At 37.3% G+C, this 12,121-nt stretch overlaps 1 protein-coding gene across 8 annotated transcripts in view; it reads right to left on the bottom strand.

Moving 5' to 3' along the window:
• PLD5 (phospholipase D family member 5) overlaps window positions 1–12,121 on the bottom strand; it is a 227,113-nt gene that overhangs the window by 82,925 nt on the left and 132,067 nt on the right. The window contains exon 2 of one of the 8 annotated variants that reach the window (XM_048936323.1): window positions 7,527–7,553. The exons of the other annotated variants lie outside the window; for them this stretch is intronic. The gene's annotated coding sequence lies outside the window, so the exon portion shown is untranslated. The remainder of the gene's footprint in view (window positions 1–7,526; window positions 7,554–12,121) is intronic. 8 annotated transcript variants of the gene reach the window in all.

Genomic DNA, 12,121 nt, shown 5'->3' on the forward strand with positions numbered 1-12,121 from the left:
TTCTCAGCTAAGTACATTGCTCTGGACAGGGTTCAGCATCACAGCATTACAGCTCTCACCCATGTGAATGCATTTTACACTGACTGCTGTGCCCTTTGATTTATTCAGCAGAAAACCTGACAAAAACCCAAAGTGTTTCTTTCCATGGCACAGGAGCGATGAAAGAGAGGCCTGACAACATTTCTTTGTAAAACCCACTCACAGCAACTAAACAACATTTCTGATTCACTGAACAAAACACCAGAGGTCCATTTTAATACAAGGTGGGCAAACCATGCCATATATGACAGTGCAGAGAAGGGTTAAGAGATCGTTTATAATACCATATGTTTGAAGGGGTTTTTTGTTGTTTTGTTTTTTTAATCATTTGCACTACAAGGTTCTTTCCTTTCTTCCTATTTTGTCTTCTAAAATCCTGCGGTGCGTACTTGAATTTTTAGGTAAGAATTTCATCTGTTATTTTAGAGTTTTATATGCCACATTTTCCAGAAGAAAGCAGACAGAGTCTGTAAGATAACTATTGTACAACAAAGTTTGATAGAATATATATCTATAATTTTAATTTCCACACTTTTTTGGCCTTCCATTGTTGGAGAGTGTGCTGCTCATTTACTAGATGAAGCTATAAAAGTGATTGCTTTAGAGATTGGGAGAAATAATTTTCTTACTTAGCTGATTCAGGCGACAAAGCATATTATCACTTAAAGGAAGACTATTAACTATCAATAAAAGCATTTACTAAAGCTAGATTGTGACTTCTTTTCTTTGCCTAATTATAAATGCATGAGTTTTTACTGTAAAAGAAAGCTATTTTAAATATAACAGAGATTAGTAAACTCATGCACTTTCCATTTTCAAAGATCCTTTACTTGGATTAGCATTATGAAGAACTAGATTCCTTTACATATTTCCTAGATTAAACATTCTAGAATTCAGGGACATTTTTTCATCTTAAGCAAGGAATGAGAATCACGACTCTCCAGGAATGAATATTTCAGGATTCAATCCCTTAAAAAAAAAAAAAAAGCAACTATTTACCTCTTTTTTTTTTTCAAAGCAACATTATTTCATTCTGATATTTATATATCTTCTAAACCTTTCAATATTATCATCAGCCACTTCTAAATGTTAACTGCTCATAACCCAAAATGTGCTCTTCAGACACCTGCAGTTCTGCTTTGGGTAGTGTTAATTTCCTTTCCATCAAGGAGAAATCTTAAATCTAGGTGAGAAGGTGTACTGCAGGACACGCAAAAAGAAGAAGGCAGATTATACCTCCACAAAGGGCAGTGTTCTCTGGTTCTAAGATGCTGCTTTTTATCTTTTGTTAACAACACCTTCAAAATAGAATTCATTTTTTTTCCTGCGCTTGCATTAACTGATGTTCTGAGCAGCTCTTAAGTATTATCAAAGCTACAAAAGCCCAGGATGATGGAGCCACAGCAATTTAAAGAAAACAGAAGCACAGCCAGCACTAATCTGGGTCTGTTAGTGACACAGCCATTTCCTTTTACTACTCATTTCTTTCTCAGCATCTTTCCCTAACCCATTCTATCATCCTGGCAAATCAGCCTTTAACTTTTCTATCTTTTTTTTTTCCCAGATCACTGCTATCAGAGTTCCAATTATACTTTCATCTACTTTGTCACAGGCCCACCAAGAATGTGCCTCTGACTAGCATTCTTTTCTGATGTTTTTCTAAACAAATTAATCAGTTTTCTCTTCCTGTCCTCTTTCATCTGGTTACTTCCTCATTAAATCATAGAACGATTCTCATAGATCTACCTTTTATTCCATCTGCCCCACTACTTTCCTCCCAACACCATTCTTCACACTCTCCCACTTCAGCCTTAGTTCATCATTTCACTCTCGCCTTGCCCACTCATCCACTGCTTCATTTATTCAGTTTTCCATTCACTTAAGGAACATGTCTTATTCTCTAACTACGTAAGTAGCATGATGCATTCTACAAGCCTTAACAGAAAAGTTTGTGGAAAGAATTATTTTTTCTTGGAGTTTTAAGACTATTTACAGTTTTGGGGTACGCAGTTTGGTCCTAATTTTATTTTGCATTTGCTAGAGCTCCTGCAAGTGTTAACTGAGGATATACAATTCTAAGGTAGTCAGATTACTGGCAGTTGTTGCAGATTAGGACTGGGAGTGTTCTATTGCTTTCTTAGTCCAAAAAAACACCTGAAGCTGGATCTAAGGTTTTTAAAAGAATAAAGCACTTCCTATAGTTTCTTCTTTAATAGAAGAAAGTATGCAGAATAGACTCTGCAGCTCTGCTGTAGCTGGCTCAACTGTGTCACACATGATTTACTATTGCCTCTGACCACACTGGATGCATTTCTGAAGGCTTTAGCACTCTGCTTTGGCTACAGAACTGCTTCATGCACTAAAATGAAGAAATTTTAAAGGGACAGCTGTACAATTCCCCAGTTATTGGCCATAAGTAGAAAAATCCACACAGTGTGCTGAGAAAAAACAGAAAGTACGTAAGGAAAAAATACTTTGAGGATATACATAGGGGATGCAAATCAATAGCTTGTCAGTTATCAGCTTTTTAACACAACTTTTATCTGAACAGCCTATTTGAAACTTAGAAAGCAAAATAAAAGGATGTCACAACTCCACAGATTCTGTCATTAATTGAGTGAAGGGCACATGCACTGCACAGTCAAAAATTAAGGAACAGCACATTGAAATCACAGAGGAGCTTAGTGTCCTGAAGGACTAGACCACAGGTATCATCTCATTTCTTCTTTGTAAACATCAGCAACTGTCTGTGAAGGATGACAATAAAGATCCAGTGTTACTCTCTCATGACACCTTCATCAACCAGGTCTGTAGAAATTTCCTTACACTGGAATCCTTATGAACGTGAAGTCAGAAGATAGCACACACACTTCTAGGCCCAACAATCACATCACAAACTTGATGCCAATCCCTTCAAAGCACTCACTCTAAACTGCAGGAGAAAGCGCTGTCATTATTTCAGAGGCTCATCTGAATTAGCTATCTGAAGGGGAACCCTGAGGGACTAGAGTGTAAGAGAAAAGATAGAAGGGAAAAATCAACTAGATTCAATGAAAGGTCAAACTGACAGCAGTTAACAAGGTCACACACAAAGCACAGGAAACAGTTCTGCTGGGGAAGGCCTTGGAATAAAGCAGTCCACTGCTGAAGGACCTTTCTCATGTGTTATGAAAAGCAAAATGGAGCAAATGAGGCTAGTTTTCAACAGAAAAAAAGAATTGCCTCATATTTTAAGCTGTTTCAAAGTACTGAGAATTTCCAGATCCCACAGTTGATGTTCCACAGAGTTGCTCTGTATGACAGAAGGCAGCACAAGACAGCTGCAAATTTCATATTTCGAAGAATTGATTTGAGCCCTTGGGGTCTAATTTTATTCAATGATGCATGCTGAGTGCTACACAATCATAAATATCTTTAAAATCACAGAATCACCAAGGTTGGAAAAGGCCTCCAAGATCACCCAGTCCAGCTGTCCACCTACCACCAATATTTCCCTCTAAACCACGTCCCTCAGTGCAACACCTAAATGCCCCATGAACACAAAAAAACAAACAACAACAAAAAAAATCCCAGATTGTGCATGTCACAAACTGGCATCAAAATAAGTGAATGTCTTGGCACTTATCTCTGCATCATTTATTCATATGTAAAATGGGAACTAAGCTATTCCTCCTCTCTGATAACTACGAAAGTTTATTCTTGAATATTAATGAAGCATACCTATTTCAGCATTAACGCCATAGAAAAAAGAAAAAGTTTATCTACAGATTAAGTCTTGATCAGTGCTCATTAAGCAAAAGATGAGACTGCACAATGAAAATGATAGCAAGATAAAATACTATACACATGCTTACATCATCATAAGTACCCCTGCACATTAAATTTGATAGGGTCCAGTGGGAAGAAGAGTGTCATATTCAACTGACATCATAGCTATAAACAGTTTAATGGCATAAAAAGAAATGACATAAAAAACGTGGTTTTTTCGTACCATAAATTACTGTTTCTCATATTAGGGAATGCACAAGTGAAGTATCAGCTCTTAATTTATTTTGAGGAATACACAGCATCAATTCAAAATGCAACTATCAAAACGTCCTTGCAAGGATGACCACTCTATACTTAATCTTGCTATCTTTGGAATGCTAATGCTTCCATCTCTCTAGGCCCTTCTGGTAATCCTTAATTTCAGGAAGAAGGCCTTCATATTCCAAGGATGTATGCTACAAAGAAATCGAAGACTAAAGACAAAAATCTATACTGGTTTCCTGGTAATACTCAAAAACATTCTAACAGAGGTTCAGTGTTAACATAAAATATTACCAAAACCCATCTTTCCCAAGTGATGATGCAAATACAGTTATAAACCAGGCTAAAGAAAATATTAGTTTTTAAATTGCATCCTTCCATAAGCATATTTGTGTTCAAGAGATCAAAATATTTTGGAAAGCAGAAAGGAAAGAAGATAGAATATGAAAGGAAATACACTCAGATAAGCTAATTGTTGAAATAAATAAGAAAAAAGATTTCAAGGAACAATGGATATTGAAGCTGCAGAACATTGCTGCTTGGGTAGTGGTTTGTGGATGACAAAAAGGCAAACAGAATCAGAAGTATTTGTTGAAAGATCAAACAAAATGACAGATTTCTAAATTCCATCACAAGGGAGTTTGGAAACTACAGATTGCGGAAAAAATATAAAGGGTAAGAATATTTTACTCCACTTGTTTCCATTATGCTTCTTGCATGAGCATGTGATTCTGATTATTGCACCAAGGCAAACAATATACCCTCAGTTTGTTTCTATTATCTTACGGCTGGAAAAAGTTGCTCAGTGACCATTTGCATGAAAAGTGTTATTTTTGAAAGACACTGTAATCTTAATAACACACTGCTGACATAATTTTGAACCTTAATATAGATATTATATTGGCCTGTAACTTCACTGGTATTTTTCACATCACTTTGTATGTATACATAACTCCTTAGATTAAAATGACCAGAAACAGAAATCTGTTCCACTTTGAGTGATGGAAGTGACTATAAATTTCTGCACTAGATGTTAATATTTGTTCACTATATACACTTAATATTCTGTCTGAAGGACAGAAAATATGCGGAATGTACTCTCTGCCAAGTGTCAGCATTAGAGATAATCACTCCGTAAGAATGGGCAAAGAGGGATGGAAATGATGGAGAGTAATGTAGAGACATTATTCTGAGATCTTAATTCCAGATGAAGTACTTCAGACTAAGCTTAACGTAATTTCATTTCCAGCCACTAGGCTGTATAAAAATTTATAAAACACCTTAGCACTGTAGAAATCTGTTGTTACTTTAAAAATTAATGCATGAAATCTACAAAAAAGTTGGATGGGCCCTGGTCAGCCTGGTCTGATGGGTAGCAACCTTGCCCACAGCAGGAGGGTTGGAACTCTATGATCAAAGCACAGTGCTAAGAAGTCAGTCAAGTTTCAAGTGGACAAGAAACATCTATGATCTGGATGAGCAGACAAAATTCATCAGAGAGAAAATATACTGCTTTCTTTGGATCCCTACATAAAACATCATTGGCTATCATCACTTTTTGGGATGAGATAGCACTAGTGTTTTTGCAACTAAGAGAGAGCATGGGGTGCCAACACTTCCACAAGGGGAGCACAGCTACCTAACAAATCTTTCCTGAGCTCATACAGTCCTGGCAGCTCTTACCAGCTCTTCCAGTAACAGTAGGTAGGAACTTGCATGCAGTCTATATGTTGTAGAAATGTCATAACTAATTTTGTCTAATGCCATCTGCTATTGGTTTCTCTGTGCCAAAAAGTGTCAGTGATTCCAACCACTATTGTCATACAAAAAACCATCCATGCAAATTATCAAACAAGATTTGGAGACATTATCTGTGGTGTGAACCTGCTATGTTGGACCTGAGTTCTCATCACTAAACAAAAGCAATGTGACTGTTGACAAAATGGCTGGATTATCAACACTTTTAACTGTTCTGGAAGTTACAAAACACAAGCACGCCCACTTCCACCAAATCCATGAATACACATGCATTAGTAGCAGTCTTAAATGCAAATAAATTTGCGAACTGCAAATATGTACAAAAATACTGATCCATCAACTGTGAAAGACTTTTTCAATTAAAGATTTTAAAGCAGAAGAATTATGACATTGTTTCTACTAAACATCTAGCATGTTAGAAATGTCTTAATTCATGATTCTTAATTCATCAAGTCAGATGTATTACTACTACTATGGTTCTTTTAAACAGTGGCTACAGATATTGGAAAACAAATGAGTGATGTTATATAATGCAAAACTGCACATTACACATACATTTCCTTCATAGAATCTCTCAGGTTGGAAAAGCCCTTAAAGAGCATTCATTTCTAAATCCACAGAAACAAATGTTGTAGAACTTAAAATTAGACTTTGTCACCTGCATATCTGGCTTCCGTGGGCACCAAGCTTAAATAAACGTCTTCCCCTCTCTCTCTCTTGAAAACAAGCCAGTACAAGCCAAGGCCCTGATTGCCTCTAGAATTTAAAGATTTTTTTTTTATTTATAAATTATTAAATATAAATATAATTAATATAGTTTATTGGCATAACAGCCACATACTACTAATTTTCTATTGTTAGAGCACTCTTTAAGGCAGACCACGCCTAAACCTTCTTAAAATTGGTGGGTTTCAGATCTGTAAGAGAAAATAAGCTGTTTCACACTGCAATCTACTATGGTGCCTATTTTGAGGATATTTATGCATCTGATGAAGTTTTAATCCCAGAGCTGGCATTGTTTCCCATAGAATATTAAACAAAAGCTGGACTACAGCACCTTCTGTTTTTGAGCTAAGACATCTAAACTAGACAGTTGGCAACGACAGTAGAAACTATGCCGTTTACCTCAACAACTCATTCAGAACTGCACAGAAGGATCCATTCTCTGACCAAGTTTCAAAATCCTGTCCTGTAACCAGAAGCTTAAAATAATTCTTCCAAGTTTCTTTCAAAATACGTGAGGTTAGAAGGACGAACAAGGCAGAGCAAGGACTAAACATCAGGTTTCTTCTATCCCAAATAAACATCATATTCAAATGAAGGCAGAAATTTCAAGAATTTCTGCCAACTGTTAGAGCTTAAATATCAAGGACCCAGATAGATCCTCCTCAGAGAGACATATCTTCTACATTTTCCAAACTTTTGTGATTACACTCCTATTTTATGAGGTTAAGGATCTTCAATACTGGCTCAATCTGATTTCTGTCACATGTCTGGTAAGGTAGATAACTCTCTTTCAAGTTGAAAATTTACAAACTTTTAGATGGATCAGGATTTTGAACCTATTCTTCCACAATTCAGGCAGATGTTCTGTGTCAAAAACATTTGTCCATTTATATGCATCTCTAAGATGTAACAGAAGTTTTACCTGCCCTCTCTTTTCAGTCATGATTAATAAGGTTGGACATGGCTTGGCTTACCTTATATTGCAGGATCTAGCTCCCCAGCTGAAACAAATGAGAAACATTTCTTATGAGTCCTCATGGGATTTAGGCATAAAACCAATGCTGAACACTTCCTTGCTATCAAGGCTTCAGTGGATGTGTGTACACTTAGTAACATAAAATGAGTCAAAGAAGTTTAAGTGCCTAAATAGAAAGGTGTTTCCCCCCCAGAACAGCTAAACAGGAGTTTCTGCGTATTAGCGTGTCCAGATGTTCGGTAGATACTTGAATGTCCAGTGTGAAACTGAATTATGTGAAACTCAGATACAAATTGCTTCCTTCAGGAGGACTCACCCTTGATCTGCTCAAAGGATCCTACTTACTTGTTACTGAAAAACCAAAGATGAAATGAGTGTGTTTTTGGTAGTTATGAATTTTAAGAGATGGAGCTCGTCTCTATCACCCCTCCTTTCACAGTTTTACAGAACCTGGCCTAGGAAAGACTGACTGATAAGAAAACAGTGGGGCTACAACTCTATTCAACACCTTAGATATAGCCATCAGCTGGTTTCAGCTCTCAAAAGCACTCTTTACACTCCCATGCATCAAACATCCATTAGCATCCATTCCAGTTTCCCACTGAATGAAGTGTATTATTATTTTAGCCTTCACACTGTTTTTTACATTGATTCCCAGCATTATCTTTACATGAAGAGGGACTCAAATGCTACTTAAATACATAAGTTTAGGTTATTCTTCTATATAATGCAACTATTAAAGCAACCCTTTAAATGGAGCCTAGACCTATTCTACACACCAGAGATAAACACATGAGACGGCACTCATAGAGGCCTACCTACTTTCTTAAAAACTCCTGTGGTTTCTCTTTCATAATCTGCTCAAAGTCCACTGTCCACTTGTTTGGAACATTTTTTTCTAATATTAAAACCAAATATTCTAGGCTGAAAATTTAATCATGCTTTACCCAACCACCTGCCTACAGAAAACTGCAAACTCACCCAGCTCTCCTCTCCCTCCAAGCATATTTTATGTCAATTGAAACTTATCAAAAGGTGCCCTTGCTAGCTCTGATGGATTTGTCTTTTCCAAAGAAGTAGTTTTCTCCCAAATGGAGGACTCCACATTCCTAGGACTTGCATTACACGAAGGCTCTAGGTTAAAAAACAGCGCCTAACTGCCAGCATGTTTCTTAAGGAGAAACTGGACTGAGGTTCTCAAACGTTCTCCATCTTTCGACAACAAAACACAAGTTTTTCAGTCTTCCTATAACATATTAGAACTATGAAATCACCTTCCCATTCGCTCACACCTTGACATAAAGAAAAGGAATGTGATTGTGGTTGAAGATAAGAACTAACATTCCAAAAGCCTGACAGCTCTAAAACCAATCTAGGCCTTAAGTGTGCCAACAAAAGCAGATAGAATATGGTTTTACAGACATGTATGTATGGATATATGCATATTTGAGATACAAAATAAATAAACACAATTAAATATTCACTACTGCTGTCTGTTGGGGAACAATTTCATTAAAACAAAGGTAAAGAAAAAAAGCATTCAAAAACACTCAAAATTCCAAAGCATTACATGAACTTGCAGATCAAGTCTGTCTAAACCAAGTACCAGAACCAAGTGGTTCTGCCTCCACTGTCAACTGCAGCTACGTGTTTCCTATCCTTATGTTGTATATAACCTGTGAGATAACACGCTGAGTAACACAGAAATCAAATGCAAATCAGAATTATGCCAGTTAAAAAATAAAAAAATCAGTCTGTAGAGCAGCCAACCAGCCTCCTGTCTGTTTTGCCGTATGAGCACTGATGCAAGGAAAAAGGCAGGGAGGGCCAACATATGGTTGGGAGGGCAAAGAGCAGCTTGGGATCACGCAGCTGCCCAGGTAGATTTGATTTGTCGTGGAATGGCAACTGCTAGTGTTTGCAATGCAAAGCGTACAAATAAAAGCTCAAAAAGCTTACAGTGCTCCACTTTTTACTAATTTATTTGTCTCTCCACAGTAATATCTTTTATCTGTTTTTCTAATTTGGTTGCATCTAATCCTAAACAAATGTTCACAAACTACTCAGCAAGTCAGAGTATCACCTTATGATTAGATCCTGCCATATTTAACACAGAGACTTCATATGATTCTTCAGTTTCAGCACTAAATTCAATAGCTGTAGGTTAAATTAGATTATTATTTTTTTTTTTAAATCTTATTTGTGAAAGGGACAGAGTCCTCTTTCCATATCTGCCACATCAAGCACTGACAAAAAGCATTCCTTGCAAATATATGAAAAATGATTTATGAAACAGGAGTACTGGGGAAAAGGAAAAAAAAAAGAATGAAGCCTACAAACTGAAGGAAATGCATTGGCATGCCTTAAAAAGTGTTAATACTGTCAGCTAAAATAATACTGTAATTAGCATAGAACTTAGATTCTGTGCACGTAAGAATTGATACAGCAACCTGCTAATTGAAAACAATGCCACTCATGTTACTGAGGCACAAAGTCTGGTACACAGTTATGTGCAAGGAATGGGAGGGTTACAAGAAATGTTTCAATCTAGTAAACCAACACAGCTGAGAAAAGGCTAAAGCAATAACCTTGAAAACAAGCATTAATAAGGTACTGTCACAGCACAGGAAGGATAAAGTGTTTGTTTACACAGTGAGCCAAATTTTGCCTACAGCAGGCCTACCTTTCACAAGACAGTCATATACATACATGCATAGTATTTATATACACATGTGAGAAAGCGAATACAGCTTTAACTAAAGAGAATCAAGAATTCACCCTAAATCTGCCTATTATTAAAAGTCCTATAAAAATAGAATCACAATTTATATGTTCAGTGATAAATTTGACAGTGTTAGAGTTGGGAAAACATACTCATGTTTGCTGTTGCTTTTTTTTTTTTTTTTAATGAACATATATATTTACAATTATGATTATAAAAAACAACTGCCTGGATCTAGCTTTTGGTACCAGTGCTGGAATTAATAATTGCCAGATGTCCCTGAGAGAGAGAGAAGCAGCAACTGACCTGCCTAACAGTGATGCTGCAAGAAGAAATTCATTAATACTGTATTTGCAGAGCACTCAGATACCACAGCAAGAAGCACTACCGAAAATCCTATGAGGAAATAAATCACTCTGTATGCAGTGCAGGATCTGGCAGATGTGCAATAAAGAAAGCCTGGAGACATACATTAAATACGAGATAAAAAAAGATTCTACCCATTATCAACAGAGATAATATCCCCTGAATGAGCATCTTCTCCCTCAGGCATTAAATGTTTGATGTATTCTCATTTGATACAATGGAAAAGACTTCTTATTAACTAACATGGTAAGATTACACCAAGTACCAGTTATGTATTTCATGTAAAATATAGCATCAGATAATGTAATTAAAGTCTATCATAGATACATGTTCTGGGGTTAGTATTTCCTCATTATTGAATGCCTAATTTTGCAACTAAACAACACTCCTGCAGTGCAACAATCATTAGCAAATGTATGCTCTGTAGCACTCAGAGGTTCCTATCGCCACAGCTCAAGGTGTGTTAGCTGAGTAAATCAATTCATGCTTCACAGTGCATTTGCTGTGCTGTTCCTGGAATCAAGCTACCATTTTCTACAGTTAGCTCAAGTCAGTCAGGATAGCAAAGACGTGGCAAGGAAAAGATCAAAAGTGGTGAAAAAACTTACAGGTTCAGTGCTAGCTCAGATATCTGTACAAACATGCTCACTGTTCTGTAAGTTACTCTATTTTACTCTACACCACTTCAGTTCTGCTCTTCTGTCCACGTAAACTGAGCTTTGTCTTACTCCATCAGCTCAAATCTGAAATCAAAGTTCAATTTCCTTCTCTGTCAAACAGCAGGGACAGGAAGGATGTGTAAGGAGAACTCTGGGATGCACTCCTATGATGGAAAGAGCTACTTTCTGCAGTACATCAGAAATGGGGTGAGGAGGCAAGAAGACACCACTCATATCTGTCCACAGATATGAGTGATACCCCCCCCCCCCCCCCCCCCCCCCCGAAAACAACAACACCAACAACCACCACCAGAAAAACTGCATGAAGCATTATGAATGATCAAGTTTATCAAGCAATAACTTTGGCTTTTACATTGGCCACTAAAGTCAAAAGGGGCACTCTACCTGAAGATGCACAATAAGGGAGACTCCCTGGGCTAAGGAAATGCATGTGATGTTTGACTGCGCCACACTTAAAGGTTCTCAGGTACCATTTGAATAGGCACAGCCTGTGGTTGATGATACCCAAGTTAACACTCATTCTGACCTCAGAAACCAGCCTACACAGAGTAGGGGCACAGTTCATTGGTGCTGATCATGCAGACTGGTGAAAAGAAAGACAAGGCTCTTCCACAACCTATGTAATAGCAACTATATCTTGCGTTCACTAGGACAGTCTGCTAGTCCCATTCGGCTCTGCACTGCTGTGGTCTCACCTTGAGCACTGTCTGTAGTTTTAGGTGTCACAATACAAGAAGGACCGAAACCAGAAACCAGAAGGAAGAAAGGTCAGAGAGCATCCAAAAGAGGGCTACAAAGATGGTAAAGGGTCTACAGGGCAGGATG

The sequence above is a fragment of the Lagopus muta genome, chromosome 2, assembly GCF_023343835.1.
Source record: "Lagopus muta isolate bLagMut1 chromosome 2, bLagMut1 primary, whole genome shotgun sequence".
NCBI classification, from domain to species: Eukaryota; Metazoa; Chordata; class Aves; order Galliformes; family Phasianidae; genus Lagopus; species Lagopus muta.